Source organism: Oncorhynchus nerka, linkage group LG6, assembly GCF_034236695.1.
Source record: "Oncorhynchus nerka isolate Pitt River linkage group LG6, Oner_Uvic_2.0, whole genome shotgun sequence".
Classification (NCBI taxonomy): domain Eukaryota; kingdom Metazoa; phylum Chordata; class Actinopteri; order Salmoniformes; family Salmonidae; genus Oncorhynchus; species Oncorhynchus nerka.
The window spans coordinates 34,460,149-34,472,231 of NC_088401.1; the positions used below are offsets into that span (position 1 = coordinate 34,460,149).

Consider the following 12,083-nt stretch of genomic DNA (forward strand, 5'->3'; position numbering starts at 1 on the left):
CGCACCAATGTGTCAGAGGAAATGCCGTACACCTAGCAGTCGCTAGTGCGCGATGAGACAAGGATATCCCTACCGGCCAAGCCCTTCCTAACCCGGACGACGCTCGGCCAATTGTGCGTCGCCCAATTGTCCTCCCAGTCGTGGCCTGCTGTGACAGAGCCTGGGCTCAAACCCAGAGTCACAGCTAGCACTGAGCCACCCGGGAGGCCCCAATATGGTTGCTTTTAAACAGTTGTCATGACGTTGGCTGGGGGTAGGTTTATGACAGCCATAAAAAAAAAACAGACATTTGAAAATCCCTTGGTTAACATAGAGATTCTGGGAACATCAAAAGGTGGGGGGAAATGAACTATATTCTGGTAATCCGACCAATTGAACATATGCGGTGGTACTTAATGAATATGATGTCAGTTTGGTTGTCATCTGAGACATTCTCATCAATGATAGGATGACATCAACTCTACAGTGGAAAGTCTGCACATTGTAGTTATCGGATTCACATGGAATGTGTCCCGCCCCTGTGAAGAGACATGGGTTATAAAACTTTTCAAACACACCCTTCTCGCTCCACTATATAAAGCCTTGATGAAAATGTAACCTCCTGTTCCGAGGATGTGAGGACGACAGTCCGATGTCAGAATGGTTCAGATAATAACTACAGAACGAAGCCAACCTCAGCGTGAGCTTTGGTTGCGAATGGTATGAACTTTGAACTCTTATTCACTACAGAAGTGATACCTCCTAGCCGTTGAGTTAGCAACCGCAGCTGCAAACGTGGGCTAGGAAAGAACAGACAGAATATTCTGTCTACCACACAACGACGTTACTACAACGTATCCAATTTACCAGCAGAGACATTCTTCAAAGGACTCTGTTGGGCAACACAGCCTTCCATCTACCACCAACCTACGGAAGCGCAGCTCAGAGTAAATATTTATTGCATTTTCCTTTTCCAAAGGAGATGTAATTTAGAATGCATAAGATACTGTATTTATGATAGAGACATCGCTTCGTTCCTCAGTCTTCCCGCTCTTTCACTCAAACCCAGCCCCTTTTCTTTGTGTAACCAGCTGTCATATCTGTTCCCTCTGCTAGGGATGTTTTCCTTCATGATATAATTTGTAATCAAGGTATGATTAATTCTGTGTATATGGAATTCTGTGTGATTAGTTAGGTATTTAGTAAATAAATAATTAAACCCAATTTTGTATTGCTGATTCAACTTGTTATCCAGGGTTCGTGAAGATAACCAAGAATTTACAACTTTCAGATGAGACTGAAATAAGGTGACAATTAATATTGACTGCTATTGATGTAAAAATATTACTAGGTCTTTAAGAGTTTATTCGGAAGATAAAAGCTCTATAAATATTATTTTGTGGTTCCCGACGACTTTCTAGTAAATTACATTTACATGTTTAGCTCAATCAGGTAATATTAATTACAGAGAAAGGATTTTATAAGAATAGCATGTCATATCAATTAATCGGGCATAGCCAAAGCCACGACACCGTCCATCGACATATTCATCTATGTTTACTTAACGTCTTCTAATAATAATTTCAGTATCACAATGCACATCGTGTAAGACTTCTTGAAGTGGCCTAGATTCCAAACCATTACACCACCTCAGGTTATTTAACATATAATACAGCAATAAAACACCGGAAGAATATAGTATAGTATAGTAATATAGTACTATCAACTCTGACAATAAGAATGAATAAATCAAATGAATCACACTGGAACTTTTTTCCTGCATGTGTTCAGAGACAGCATTTCTCTCTCCGTCTTTCAGTGGATGATCTCAAATTCCAGCCAGAGAGGGAGAGTTGCTTCTCCCTGTGCCACTGTTATCTAGCTGACCTTGGTGTTAAGGAATAACAGTGTAGCTGGGCCACCATCCTGGGGAGAGAGGTATGCAAGGGATCGGACAAATGTTGCAAACATTGAATAAATTCGCAGACGGAAGGGAGAAGATTGAGGTCGGAAGGTCAGTTGAAGTCGGAAGTTCACATACACCTTAGCCAAATACATTTAAACTCAGTTTTTCATAATTCCTGACATTTAATCCAAGTAAAAATTCCCTGTTTTAGGTCAGTTAGGATCACCACTTTATTTTAAGAATGTGAAATGTCAGAAGTAGAGATAATTATTTATTTCAGCTTTTATTTCTTTCATCACATTCCCAGTGAGTCAGGAGTTTATATACACTCAATAAATTGGGTGAATTTTGGCCCATTCCTCCTGACAGAGCTGGTGAAACTGAGTCAGGTTTGTAGACCTCCTTGCTCGCACACGCTTTTTCAGTTCTTTCCACAAATTTTCTATCGGATTGAGGTCAGGGCTTTGTGATGGCCACTCTGATACCTTGACTTTGTTGTCCTGAAGCCATTTTGCCACAACTTTGGAAGTATGCTTGGGGTCATTATCCATTTGGAAGGCCCATTTGCGTCCAAGCTTTAACTTCCTGACTGATGTCTTGAGATGTTGCTTCAATATATCCACATAATTGTCCTCCTCATGATGCCATCTGTTTTGTGAAGTGCACCAGTCCCTGCTGCAGCAAAGCACCCCCACAACATGGGTTTCTTCGGCTTGCAAGCATCCCCCTTTTCCTCCAAACATAACGATGGTCATTATGGCCAAACAGTGCTATTTTTATTTCATCAGAGCAGAGGACATTTCTCCAAAAAATGATCTTTGTCACCATGTGCAGTTGCAAACCGTAGTCTGGCTTGTTTATGACGGTTTTGGAGCAGTGGCTTCTTCCTTGCTGAGCGGCCTTTCAGGTTATGTTGATATAGGACTCGTTTTACTGTGGATATAGATACTTGGCTGATTTCTTTTGATTTTCCCATGATGTCAAGAAAAAAGGCACTGAGTTTGAAGGTAGGCCTTGAAATACATCCACAGGTACACATCCAATTGCCTCAAATGATATCAATTACACTATCAGAAGCTTCTAAAGCCATGACATAATTTTCTGGAATTTTCCAAGCTGTTTAAAGGCACAGTCAACTTAGTGTATGTAAACTTCTGACCCACTGAAATTGTGATGCAGTGAATTATTAGTGAAATAATCTGTCTGTAAACAATTGTTTGAAAAGTTACTTGTGTCATGCACAAAGTAGATGTCCTAACCAACTTGCCAGAACTATCGTTTGTTAACAAGAAACTTGTGGCGTGGTTGTCAAACGAGTTTTAAAGACTCCAAACCCAAGTGTATGTAAACTTCCGACTTCAACTGTACTTGATCTGCTGATATGAGTCACTCAATGAGTTTTATGGATTGTGATTCTGAATGTGACAGCTTCCAATGAAAATGTGCAGCCTGTGTCCTGTGTGAACTAGCGGTTAGTGCCACATACCCTAGCACACATACACTAAGTATACAAAACATTATTATAAACTGGGTGGTTCGAGCCCTGAATGCTGATTGGCTGACAGCAGTGGTACATTATATCAGACCGTATACCACGGGTATGACTTAACATTTATTTTTAATGCTCTAATGACTTTGGTAACCAGTTTATAATAGCAATAAAGCATGTGGGGTGTTTGTGGTATATGGCCAATATACTATGGCTAAGGGCTGTATCCAGGAACTCCACGCTGTGTCGTGCATGAGAACAGCCCTTAGCCGTGGTATATTGGCCATATACCACACCCCCTCGTGCCATATTGCTCAAATAGCACCTGCTCTTTCCATGACATACACTGACCAGGCGAATCCAGGTGAAGCTATAATCCTTTATTGATGTCACTTGTTAAATCCACTTCAATCAGTGTAGATGAAGGAGAGGAGACAGGTTAAAGAAGGATTTTTAAGAGATAATTGAGACATGGATTGTCTATGTGTGTCATTCAGAGGGTGAGTGGGCAAGACAACGTTTTTAAGTGCCTTTGAACGGGGGATAGTAGTAGGTGTCAGGCACACCGGTTTGTGTCATAACTTCAACTCTGCTGGGTGTTTCACGCTCAACAGTTTCACATGTTTCAAGAATGGTCCACCACCCAAACGACACCCAGCGACGCAACTGTCGGAAGCAGTGGCGTCAGTGTGAGCCAGCATCCCTGTGGAATGCTTTCGACATCTTCCATCCTCCATGCCCCGACTAATCGAGGCTGTTCTGAAGGCAGAAGGGGGAGCAACTCAATATTAGTAAGGTGTTCCTAATGTTTGGTACTCAGTGCATACCGGAGTTGACATGGGTTTGAATCCAACCCATGCCCTTCAGACTCGCTCTTCTTACTTTCCAGTCTTCTCTTCACTGTCTACCCTGCAATTGTGCCCACCCTGCAACTGTGTGCAAGTCATTTTGTGTCCACTCTGCAACTGTGTTCACCCTGCAACTGCCTGAACCATCCAGTGTATCAGGTAGAGTAAAGTGGCCTGGCCTGGCTGTACACATAGCTGCAGATAGCTGTCCTAACATGGAGGCTGTAATCCCTCACACTGAGGACCAGGCAAGCCATGGCACAGCTCAGCTCCCTCATGGAAGGTGTGTGTCCAAGTCTGTGTGTGTGTGTGTGTGCATGCGAGTGTGTGGGAGGGGAGAGGAGGTTTGATCAATCAAGCGCTCCAGTGCGTGCTCATCCAATACCCAGCAGAGAGGACGGGGCCATGGGCAGCTATCTCATCTCCCTTGGGTGATCCAGGTCTTTACAGGCATGATGAGTAGAGGAGGAAATGAAACGTCTCTGGTTTTGTTACGGGTTGAGGGATCAGGGAGCGAGAGAAAGAGAGACTTGGGGGGTGGGAATTGTAAAAGAGCGTGAGTCATTCGGTACGGAGTCATCAACTTCCACTGTGCACAGAGAGATATCATCTTCCCGACCTCTGTTTAACCTTGAATAAAGCCTTGTGAAACCTCAACTCAAAGTGAGATTACAAAAGTGAGATTACAAAGTGGCTGCTATCTAGCACTGCTGCCACTGTTGTTGTTCTTCCTGTTTTGATAGGGCCAGAGACTGGAAGACGGTGTGAAAACAGTAGCGTGGGAGAGAATGGCCTTGTTGCCTCTGGCTTCTTCTAGTCTGCACTGCTTATAACAACAACAATAACGTTGGGCTAGAGTTATTGACGTGATAGTTGAAGAGTGAGAGGGTTCAGTCCACTTTGTTGACAAAATCAAGCCTCATTGGAAAGTTCCTTGACGTATGTTTATATTTTAGGTGATATTAGGCCATGGTTAGCTCAATTTTGTCTTGAGAGCTTGGGACTATAAGGTTCTATCTGCAAAATGGTGATTCTGAGATAATTGGCTTTAAAGTATCGAACCCTCATTGGTATGAATGGTGTCAGCTATTTTTTTTACCTTGTATTCCATTGAATTGAACAACATGAATTGGTGTATATAGGTAAAGATCAATGAACCCAACAAGGCTATGTCAATAACTACATTTAGACAAAAAAAAATAAAGAATAGAACCTTATAGTGTAAAAAAATTAAATAATCTAAATTACAAAGTTGTGTGCATGACTAATAATCCAATCCTTCAGTTTCTTCTTTAGTAAGCACCTGTTTCAAACATTTAACACTAGGCCTATTTTTTTGCTGGCAAAAAAACCCCATCTTGCCTCATCTTCCATAACAACAAGCCACCCAAACCACTCTTCAAATCAGATCTTCCCATTTGCTCATTAGCATATGTTGACTTTGAACTCCAGCCATGAGAAAACTCTGCGAGACAAGCGACGCTAAACGAGACGTTGTGCTCCAAAAGCTCCATACAGTAAAAGAACAAATGAACCACGACCCCGGAATGACCCACAACAGTTCCTTGCAAACGTAACACAATTACTGCACTACAACTCTGGGAGACAAAGCGAGTGTCTTTCTCATTGCGCCACCCTGTTTACATTTTGGATCATGTGTGAGTGCTTCGCAGTTCAACAACATTACAACCAAAATTGATTTCATGAAGACAACGCCAATGATTCAGTGTAAACTGATATACTAGGAAGTAGAAACCAACGCACCACACACATTTGTTGACATGTCCAAGCTGTAGCCTATGGAATCAATTTGACAGTTGTTCAACCTCCAGATGTTTTTTTTGCAGAATAAATTTTGCAATGGTGTGACATCCAAATTCAACAAGAGTCCACAAATGTAGGCTACACATGGAGGTGAGCAAGGTTCTGTTGCAAACACGATAAAGATAGCCCTAGATATTCGACGGGTCAGGAAATATTTTCACCAAAACAGCCACGGAAATTGCACATTGTTCAAACTTGTAATTCAGAATAGTTTAAAAGTTTAAAAAAGAATATATCTAGAGAGATTATGAAATATCCTATCATTTGCACCAAAGTAAAGTTAGTTTGTTATTGGATATTCAGTCTTCTTTCAGCAATAGCTTTTAAACAAAGTGCGCCATGACTATGAAAATGTTATACTCTGAATCAGGGAAAGATGGAGAACAATCCAAACATCTCCTATTTAGGAATGTTTTCCCTTTTTTTCCCCAACATCATCTTGGAGCAGTATATCTTCAATAGGTCTTAAACAAGTGTGCCGTGACTATGAAAATTATATTTAAAAAATGTGTAATAATAGATGTGGACTGTTCTCTATCCACCCTTGATGCAGAATATATAATTATCATAGTGATGGCAAGCTTGGTTAAAGAACTATTGAAGATTGAAATCCAAATCTGGGGATTAAACTCTAGGATTAATGCTATTTGGAGAACAGCAAAAACAAGCAAAAATGACCCCAGCCATTATCACCTTGGCTGCTGTAGTTTTCATTCACCTCAGTCCATCTACAAACACATAGCCTATTAGTTTTACAATTAGCCACTACACATTAACTCACATGAACTCTGCACCAGGATTGAAAACTACAATTTATACAGAGGGATCTGTTAGCAGAAAAGTATTTTATAAACAAAATGTAAACAAATACGTTTGCTTTACAGAATTGTTTTGTTGTTGTTGGGGAGTGCAGTTGTACAGCTCATTTCCTGCAGTTCCACACATTTTGCCATTACTTATGCCCCTGGAGGTCAGGGCCCCTGGGCATGTGCCATTCATGCCAGGTCGGTAAATCGGCCATGATTACTACATGTTTAGATAGTTGGATGGCATACTTTAAAATTATGTAACGTGAGCTAAACATAAAGAAAATAACATTAAAAATATATACAATTTTCATTCAAGTATTTTTTTGAGAGTAATAATGTTGCTGTCCTCACCACATCAACAAATTCCATCCATTCTAATGTAGGATTGCTCGAACTAGGGAGAGCCAATATGGCCAACAGGTGGCTTCAAAGCCTCTCAATGGCCAATACATAGCATCAGCAATCCGGGGTTTATACACGTCATTGGTTCAATAGCTATTGACGGAGAAAACCGAATATCCAATATAAAACTTATTTTACCTCGGTATAAATCGCGCGCCTTTACTGATACCAGTTCAATATCAGCCCGAATTACGACGCTCTAACTTCTCTTGATGTTATTATGAAGGTGTTGGGAAAAACCAATGCAGGACAACATGACTACCGTAGCATGTTATTGCTTTGTTACTAAACTGAAGCGCCAACTTTTTCAGCATCCCGATGCCGCCCCCGTTGGAGCACCTGATAGCCCACCGTTGCTTGTCCTGATTCGCGTATGCACAGCGGTTCAAATCAAATAACTATTGCAAAATGAGCTCCTGCATCTATTCTATCGCATTCGCATACAATGGAAGTTTCAATAAGAATAACACGCATGTTCGAACTGATCTAAGAATTCGAAAATGCATACAAAACATATGAACGAGAATTAATAACCTACTGTACAATAGCCTACCTTATATCAAACTGCGGAGAAAGTTTACTCGTGCCTTTGTCAGAATGTGATTATTTGTATTTCCATGCAGAATTCAGATAAGTGGGAAAGAGCCATGCCTTCGGACAATACTATTTTTTCTTGCGTGAGTTCTTGCGTTCTGGCATTCACCCTTCCACTCCAAAAGACACCTAAATGAAAACGGAGCCCCTCAAGCAGTGACATCATGAGTCCCCATAGCAACTTAAACTCCACCCATTTCAAAACGGAACTTACCTGTATGACTACCAATATCTCAGACAACACATTTTTGCTTTCTTATTTTAAGTTAAAATACAGGCAAGATATACACACATCGCCTATAGGCAACTATGTTGCAGAAATAGGTATTAAGCTATTAGTTTTGTCTCTTTCTGACCCCACCCACCCCCCACACACACAGCCACTATACCCTGATGGCTTTGTGCCCAGCTCTATTGTTTTGGCTATGAAGCCAGGTGACCACTCCCTTTGTCTCCTCTGAACCAACGCAAACACAAACAGAGAGGCCAGGTGAACCAAAGGTCTACTGAGATTCTACTGCTCCTTCCCCCATACCTTCTCCTCCTTGCCCTGGTTGCCCTAAGGGTGACACAGCAACCAACATTTTTCATTGTCTAAGGACTCTTAGCCTGTGTCCCAAATGGTACCCTATTCCTTTTATAGTGCACTACTTTTGACCAGGGCCGGCTCTGGTCAAAAGGGCCCGGCTCTGGTCAAAAGTAGTGAAATATATAGGGAATAGGGTGTCATTTGGGATGCAGGCTCACTTTAACAATCTTTACTCTATACTTAAATCACACTGCTCTTACTGTGTGTGTAAAGAAAGGATTATTATTAAGGAATGGCCAATGTGATAAGCAGCTAGTGGGAGCTAGATTGTGAAATAATGAATGTGAACATCTTAGTCCTGTACTAAAAAGCTATTTAAATTGAGATTTTAAATTGACAATGGCTCTTAGTCCAAGACTAGCTTTAATCTGTGTCTGGGAAACCGGCCCTGTATGTGTCCAGATCTAATTCACCTCATTGAAAAGGAGCCTAATGTTGACCTTTTCTACACCAGACAAAACCCCCCAAAAACATAATCTTGGAGCAGTCTAAGGAGAAAAAAATGTGACAACTAGATTTATGGAATGGATTTTAACCTATGGCAAAACAGGGAGAAAAAGTTTTGCAAATGGACTGTCACCTGAACCAAATAAGAAAAATACCAAATTACTTATCACTCCAGGGGCTCTATTTATGTGATTTTTTATGCCTGTGAACCTCGTATTTAGAAACATTAAAAAAACATACATTTTTTTCCACATTTCATTTCTTTCGATTAAAAATCAAGCATACCCTTCCCTCCTCTCAAGGAAGGCTGTTTTTTTTTCAATCCTGCAAATAAAATAAAATATACTTAATCACCAAAGCATTATTAAAAGATCAAATTTGGGAGCAGCAACACAGTGAGCGGACATCCCCTTTTTATCAACGTATGTAGGCTATTGTACATTATTATCCAGCTCCTGTTATTATTTTGGATGTGAGTAAAAACAACTTAGTGTAGGCTATATGCCCCTCATGGAACAAGAGATGACATGACCCAGTGACACGTATTTAACTTATTTTCCTATAACAATTGCTTGTTTTCCATTTAGTCTGATTAAAGAACAAAACCTTATAGGCTACCCTTGCCCTGCTATAACAAAAGCTGGTTCTTCAGCAATGTCATTGGTGGTGCAGCCATCAGCTTGATTATAAATGATTCCCTTGAGGTGAAATATTCTATCAGATTAGAGTTAAAGGTGTAAGCCACTAGCTAGGTTTCCATCCAATTGGTGCAAGATTTCCATGCAAATATTCTCAAATCTGCAAAAATAAAATATGCAAATTTGCTCACCAGTGGTATGCTCCACCAAACGGACTTGTTGCGGATAAAAAAGCAGTGTGTGATGACATAGTACACATAAAAGTTACTTTTTCGCTTAAGTTTTCATGTAACGAATAACAATCTAAAGTTCAATGTGTTTCCATCGCATTCTCAACTCTACCAATAGTTTTGTTACAAAAACTGTGGCGTTAAAAGGCAAATGTGATTACTCTGGTCTTGGCACTTGCCTCTAGCCAACAGCTCGCAGATACAGTGCGTGTAGGCTACCTACATGACGAGATTATTATTATGGATAAGAGCAAGATTATTTGTATTTGTCAGATGGCGGCCAAGCATCGACTATCATGTCACCAGAATAAGACCCTCAACATTTGTTGGAAAGGAGCATCCAGGCCATCACTGTGCACTTTCACCACCCTGTGAACTTCATCATTCAGAACTTTTTTTGATCTGTAGCCTATTAAACTGTATGTTTTCCTGAGTTGTAGTGGGAGAATAATTGTGCGACTCCAAGTTTACTTCGATATGATGGTTATTATATCCCTATTTCAGCATAAATGCATTTCCGCCGCCATTTCTCGCATAATACGTTTTACAGACACACAAAGATCCCACCTACCATACTTTGTTTGTGTCGACATTTGGAAACCTTACCGACAAATTTGCTGTTTCCATCAGGCCTGTCTTGACATTTTTTTAATTTATTCAACGTGTACTTCACTCGCATTAAAAGGTTGGCTGGAAACCTGGTTCATGAGGCAGATTAAAAAAGCCAGTACCACCCTTGGAAACCCTTTGTCACATTTTTACAAAATTCCTTGACAAAAGTAGAGCAGTATGTTGAGTGAATAAAGCCCACAGAGAAATATCTCACATTGTTGCAGAGTGATTCAAGCTCCCATAGACCAAGGAAGTTAGACACTTAATAGAATGTTGTGGTGATGACTGAAGATATACAGTACCAGTCAAAAGTTTGAGCACACCTACTCATTCAAGGGTTTATCTTTTTCTTTTTTATGACTATTTTCTACATTGTAGAATGGAGTAACCAAAAAAGTATTAAACAAATCAAAACAGATTTTATATTTGAGATTCTTCAAAGTAGCCACCCTTTGCCTTGATGACAGCTTTGCATACTCTTGGCATTCTCTCAACCAGCTTCATGGGGTAGCCACCTGGAATGCATTTCAATTAAAAGTCTTAAAAGTACATTTGTGGAATTTCTTTCCTTCTTAATGCGTTTGATACACTCAGTTGTGTTGTGACAAGCTAGGGGTGGTATATAGTATATAGCCTTATTTGGTAAAATACCAAATCCATATTATGGCAAGAACAGCTCAAATAAGCAAAGAGAAATGACAGTCCATCATTACTTTAAGAAATCAAGGTCAGTCAATCCGAAACATTTGAAGAACTTTGTTTCTTCAAGTGAAGTCGCAAAAACTACCAAGCGCTATGATTCGCCACATGTGACAAATAACATTGGATTTGATTTCAATTTGATTTGATGAAACTGGCTCTCATGAGGACCGCCACAGGAAAGGAAAATGCAGAATTACCTCTGCTGCAGAGGATAAGTTTAAGTAACAGACACACCTCAACATCAACTGTTCAGAGGAGACTGTGTGAATCGGGCCTTAATGGTCAAATTTCTGCAAAGAAACCACTACTAAAGGACACCAATAAGAAGAAAAGACTTGCTTGGGCCAAGAAACACGAGCAATGGACATTAGACCAGTGGGTCCAAATTAGAGATCTTTGGTTCCAACCACCGTGTGTCATTGTGAGACACAGTTGGTGAACAGATGATATCTGCATGTGTGGTTTCCACCGTAATGCATGGAGGAGGTGTGATGGTGTGGGGATGCTTTGCTGGTGACAATGGCAATGATTTATTTATAATTCAAGGCACACTTAACCAGCATGGCTACCACAGCATTCTGCAGCGTTACCCCATCCCATCTGGTTTGTGCTTAGTGGGACTATCATTTGTTTTTCAACAGGATAATGACCCAGTACACCTCCAGGCTGTGTAAGGGCTATTTGACCAAGAAGGAGAGTGATGGAGTGCTGCATCAGATGACCTGGCCTCCACAATCACCCAACCTCAACCCAATTGAGATGGGTTGCGATGAGTTGGACCGCAGAATGAACGAAAAGCAGCCAGCAAGTGCTCAGTAAATGTGGGAACTCCTTCAAGACTGTTGGAAAAGCATTCCAGGTGAAGCTAGTTGAGAGATTGCCAAGAGTGTTCAAAGCTGTCAACAAGGCAAAAGGTGGCTACTTTGAAGAATCTAAAATATATTTGTATTTGTTTAACCCTTTTTTGGTTACTACATGATTCCATATGCGTTATTTCATAGTTTTGATGTCTTC

General features: G+C 40.6%; 1 protein-coding gene across 1 annotated transcript in view; it reads right to left on the reverse strand.

Annotated features, from left to right (window-relative positions):
* LOC115130400 (sickle tail protein homolog) overlaps positions 1-12,083 on the reverse strand; it is a 185,546-nt gene that overhangs the window by 63,640 nt on the left and 109,823 nt on the right.